The sequence below is a fragment of the Orcinus orca genome, chromosome 3, assembly GCF_937001465.1.
Source record: "Orcinus orca chromosome 3, mOrcOrc1.1, whole genome shotgun sequence".
In the NCBI taxonomy this organism is placed as follows: domain Eukaryota; kingdom Metazoa; phylum Chordata; class Mammalia; order Artiodactyla; family Delphinidae; genus Orcinus; species Orcinus orca.
In genome coordinates this window covers 87,163,745-87,169,744 of record NC_064561.1, presented here as the reverse complement: position 1 = coordinate 87,169,744, position 6,000 = coordinate 87,163,745, and positions in this window count along the sequence as shown.

Below are 6,000 nucleotides of genomic sequence, written 5' to 3'. Positions count from 1 at the left end.
GTCTCTTTCCTGGGAGAAGGTACTGCCAGGTCGTATGTGAAGGATGTGGATAAGGGCAGGGTAAAGAATTGAGGACATTAATGCCGTGTATTTCAACCGCTAAGATTGCTTTTAGCTCCAGCACATTGTGATTTTCTTCCAATTTACATTTGGTTGGCAGAGTCTCTTTTCCTTATTTCTTTTCTTAATGTTTTTCTTTTTTAAAAATGTGTTATTTTTTAAAATTAATTTTTATTGGAGTATATTTGCTTTACAATGTTGTGTTAGTTTCTGCTGTACAGCAAAGTGAATCAGTTATGTGTATACATATATCCCCTCTTTTTAAGATTTCCTTCCCGTTTAGGTCACCACAGAGCACTGAGTAGAGTTCCCTGTGCTATACAGTAGGCTCTCATTAGTTATCTATTTTGTACATAGTAGTGTATATATGTCAGTCCTAATCTCCCAGTTCATCCCACCCCCCCTTCCCCCCTTGGTATCCATAAGTTTGTTCTCTACATCTCTGTCTCTATTTCTGCTTTGCAAATAAGTTCATCTGTACCACTTTTCTAGATTCCACATATAAGATATATTATATGATATTTTTCTCTTTCTGACTTACCTCACTGTGTATGACAGACTCTAGGTCTATCCACGTCTCTGCAAATGGCACTATTTCATTCCTTTTTACAGCTGAGTAATATTCCAGTGTATATATGTACCACATCTTCTTTAACCCATTCCTCTGTTGATGGACATTTAGGTTGCTTCCATGACCTGGCTATTGTAAATAGTGCTGCAGTGAACATTGGGGTGCATGTGTCTTTTTGAATTATGGTTTTCTCTGGGTATATGCCCAGTAGTGGGATTGCTGAGTTATATGGTAGTTCTATTTTTAGTTTTTTGAGGAACCTCCATACTGTTCTCCATAGTGGGGCTGTACCAATTTACATTCCCACCAACAGTGCAAGAGGGTTCCCTTTTCTCCACATCCTCTCCAGCATTCATTGTTTGTAGATTTTTTGATGATGGCCATTCTGACCAGTGTGAGGTGATACCCCATAACCTCTTCACACTCTTTTCAGATCAAAATCCCTATATTCTGCATCTAGGAAGGACTAATTATTTCCCTCTTTTCTGTTTAAACAAAAAAACCTGCATCTGTGTGAACCCTGAGAGCATATTCACAATGAAGAAAATATAGTGCTCCAACCTCCTATGAGATTGTCCTTTAATATTGCCTTCTGGAACAATATGTTCAGGGAACGGCAAGATCAACATATAAAAAAAACACAGAATGGCAAACTGACATGAGTTTTCTGCCCTTCAATGAATTCCTGTTTGCCCTAGGCAACTTGAAAAACATTGACACTAATTATTAGAAAAGTGCAAATCGTAATGTTTTTGTTTCTATGTCCATCATTGACATTGACCTATAATTTCCTTTTTTTGTGATATCTTTGTCTGGTTTTGGTATCAGGGTGATGGTGGCCTCATAGAATGAGTTTGGGAGTGTTTCTCCCTCTGCAATTTTTTTGGAAGAGTTTGAGAAGGATAGGAGTTAGCTCTTCTCTAAATGTTTGATAGAATTCGCCTGTGCAGCCATCTGGTCCTGGACTTTTCTTTGCTGGAAGATTTTTAATTACAGTTTCAATTTCATTACTTGTGATTTGTCTGTTTATATTTTCTAATTCTTCCTGGTTCAGTCTTGGAAAGTTGTACCTTTCCAATAATTTGTCCATTTCTTCTAGGTTGTCAATTTTATTGGCATATAGTTGCTTGAAGTAGTCTCTTTTGATCCTTTGTATTTCTGTGGTGTCAGTAGTAAATTCTCCTTTTTCATTTCTAATTTTATTGATTTGAGTCCTCTCTTTTTTCTTGATGAGTCTGGCTAAAGGTTTATCAATTTTGTTTATTTTCTCAAAGAACCAACTCTTAGTTTTACTGACCTTATTTATTTATTGCTATTGTTTTCTTAATTTCTATTTAGTTTATTTCTGCTCTGATCTTTTTGATTTCTTTCCTCCTACTAACTTTGGGGCTTTTTTTTGTTGTTCTTCTTCTTTCTCTAGTTGCTTTAGGTGTAAGGTTAGATTGTTTATTTGAGATTTTTCTAGTTTCTTGAGGTGAGATTGAATTGCTATAAACTTCCCTTTTAGAACTGCTTTTGCTGAGTCCCATAGGTTTTTGGTCATCATGTTTTCATTGTCATTTGTTTCTAGGTATTTTTTGATTTCCTCTTTGATTTCTTCAGTGATCTCTTGGTTATTTAGTAGCATGCTGTTTAGCTATCATGTATTTGTGTTTTTTACAGTTTTTTTCCTGTAATTGATTTCCAATCTCATAGCGTTGTGGTCAGAAAAGATGCTTGATACGATTTCAATTTTCTTAAATTTACTGAGTCTTGATTTGTGACCCAAGATGTGATCTATCCTGGAGAATGTTCCCTGTGCACTTGAGAAGAAAGTGTATTCTGCCACTTCTGGGTGGAATGTCCTATAAATATCAATTAAATCTATCTGGTCTATTGTGTCATTTAAAGCTGTGTTTCCTTATTTATTTTCTGTCTGGATGATCTGTCCATTGGTGTAAGTGGCATGTTAAAGTCCCCCACTATTATTATTATTATTTTTTAAATATTTATTTATTTATTTTCGGCTGCATTGGGTCTTAGTTGTGGCATGCGGGATGTTTGTTGTGGTGCACGGGCTTCTCTCTAGTTGTGGTGCAGGGCTCCAGAGCGTGTGGGCTCAGTAGTTGCGGTGCGCAGGCTCTCTAGTTGTGGCACATGGGCTCCAGAGTGCATGGGCTCTGTAGTTGCGGCACATGGGCTTAGTTGCCCCACAACATGTGGGATCATAATTCCCTGACCAGGGATCGAACCTGCGTCCCCTGCATTGGAAGGCAGATTCTTAACCACTGGACCACCAGGGAAGTTCCCCCCCAACTATTATTGTGTTACTGTTGATTTCCGCTTTTATGGCTGTTAGCATTTGCCTTATGTATTGAGGTACTTATATGTTGGCTGCATAAATATTTACGATTATTATATCTTCTTCTTGGATTGATCCCTCGATCATTATGTAGTAATGTCTCTTTATCTCTTATAACAGTTTTTATTTTAAAGTCTATTTTAACTGATATGAGCATTGCTACTCCAGCTTTCTTTTGATTTCCATTCTCATGGAATATCTTTTTCCATCCCCTCACTTTCAGTCTGTATGTGTCTCTGGGTCTGAAGTGTGTCTCTTGTAGACAGCATATATACAGGTCTTGCTTTTGTATCCATTCAGCCAGTCTGTGTCTTTTGTTTGGAGCATTTAATCCATTTGCATTCAAGGTAATTATTGATATATGTGTTCCTATTACCATTTTCTTAATTGTTTTGGGTTTGTTTTTGTGGGGTTTCTTCTTCTCTTGTGTTTCCCACCTAGAGAAGTTCCTTTAGCATTTGTTGTAAAGCTAGTTTGGTTGTGTTGAATTCTCTTAGCTTTTGCTTGTCTGTAAAGCTTTGGATTTCTCCATCGAATCTGAATGAGATCCTTGCTGGGTAGAGTAATCTTGGCTGTAGGCTTTTCCTTTTCATCACTTTAAATGTATCATGCCACTGCCTTCTGGCCTGCAGAGTTTCTGCTGAAAAATCAGCTGATAACCTTATGGGGATTCCCTTGTAGGTTATTTGTTGCTTTCCCTTGCTGCATTTAATATTTTTTCTTTGAATTTAGTTTTTGTTAGTTTGATTAATATATGTCTTCGTGTGTTTCTCCTTGGGTTTCTCCTGTATGGGACTCTCTGTGCTTCCTGGACTTGGGTGGATATTTCCTTTCCCATGTTAGGGAAGTTTTCAACTATAATCTCTTCAAATATTTTCTCAGACCCTTTCTCTTTCTCTTCTTCTTCTGGGACCCCTATAATTTAAATGTTGGTTCATTTAATGTTGTCCCAGAGGTCTCTGAGACAGTCCTCATTTCTTTTCATTCTTTTTTCTTTATTTTGCTCCTCAGCAGTTATTTCCACCATTCTATCTTCCAGCTCACTTATTCGTTCTTCTGCTTCAGTTATTCTGCTATTGATTCCTTCTAGTGTATTTTTCATTTCAGTTATGTGTTGTTCATCACTGTTTGTTCTTTAGTTCTTCTAGGTCCTTGTTAAACATTTCTTGTATTTTCTCAATCCATGCCTCCATTCTATTTCTGAGATTTTGGATCATCTTTACTACCATTACTCTGAATTCTTTTTCAGGTAGCTTGCCTATTTCCTCTTCATTTATTTGATCTTTTAGGTTTTTACCTTGCTCCTTCTTCTGTAACATATTTTTATGTCATATCATTTTTTTTGATGGGTGGGGCTGTGTTCCTGTCTTACTGGTTGTTTGGCCTGAGGCATCCAACACTGGAGTTCGCAGTCCAACACTGACAGTTGTGTAGAGCCAGGTCTTGGTGCCAAAATGAGGACCTCTGGGAGTCCTCACACCAATTAATATTCCCTGGGGTCTGAAGTTCTTTGTTAGTCCAGCTGTTTGGACTCAGCACTCCCACCACAGGATCTCAGGCCTGACCCCTGTCCTGGGAACCAAGATCCTGCAAGCTGCAGGGTGGAGCAAAAAAAAAAAAGGGCACCAAACAAAAAGGAGGAGAACAATAACAAAGAATGAAAAATAAAATAAAGTTAGAAAAATAAAAAGTATATTAGAAAAAATAATAATATAAATGAAACAACAACAAGAAGGCAAAACAGAACCACAACAGCAAAAAAAAAAAAAAAAAAAATACCGGAAAAGGCCTTGGGGGGTTAGATGGGGGGGCGGGGCTTAGGCAGGGGCAGCTGGGCCTAGGCTCAGTGTGGCTGGAGGGGGCCCCGGAGGGCGGAGGTTCAGGCCCGGGACCCCAGCAGGCTTGCTGGGGCCCAAGCAGGTCAAGAAAATGCTGGCTGCATTCCCCTCCGATTCCCTGATCCCCCGAAGTTCTCTCCCTGTCCCCACTGATCCCTTCACCATGAGTGGGCCCCTCCGAGCATGGGAACCCCTCCCCTCCCCCAGCTGCCCCTTGGGGTACTGGTTCTCTCTCGCCTCTACTTCTCCTCCCTCCCATGCCCACAGGACATGCGTGACTGGAGGGGGCCCCAGAGGGTGGAGGTTCAGGCCTGGGACCCCAGCAGGCTTGCCCAAGCAAGTGGGGGAAATGCTGGCCACATTCCCCTCTGATCCCCTGAAGGTATCTCCCTGTCCCTGCTGATCCCCTAGTGGTGAGTGGGCCCCTCTGGGTGTTAGAACCCCTCCTCTCCCCCAGCTGCCCCTCAGGAGCACCAGTCCTATCCTGCCTCCACTTTTGCTTCCCTCTTCCCAACCCCCCACATCCTACCTGGTTGTGCAGGGGTTCCTCCTGTCTCCTTAGGTGTCCAAGGTCCCCCACCAGAGCCTGGTAGGTGCCCTAGTTGTGAGGAGATGTGAACTCTGCATCCCCCTATTCTGCCACCTTGACTTCACCTGCCCCCCATCCTGGAAATAAAGCTCCTTGACATGGGTCTTGGTAGTAATTTCTTGAATGTGATACTTAAAGCACAAGCAACAAAATCAAAAATAAACAAGTGGGACTACATCAAACTAAAAAGCTTCTGTACAGCAAAAGAAACCATCAACAAAGTGAAAGGACAGCCTATGGAATGGGAAAAATATATGAAACCCTATAACTGATTAGAGATTAATATCCAAAATATATATAGAACTTACACAAATCAGCAGCAAAAAAAACCAAACAGTGAAAAAATGGGCAAAGAACCTGCATAGACATTTCTTCAAAGAAGATATAAGAAAGACCAACAGGCACATGGAAAAAATGCTCAACATTACTAGTAACTAAGGAAATGCATTAAAACTGCAATGAGACATCACCTCGCACTTGTTAGAATGGCCATTATAAACAAGACAAGAGATAACAAATGCTGGTATGGATGAGGAGAAAGGGTTTGGTGGGATTGTAAATTGGTACAGCCACTGCAAAACAATATGGAGGATCCTCAAAA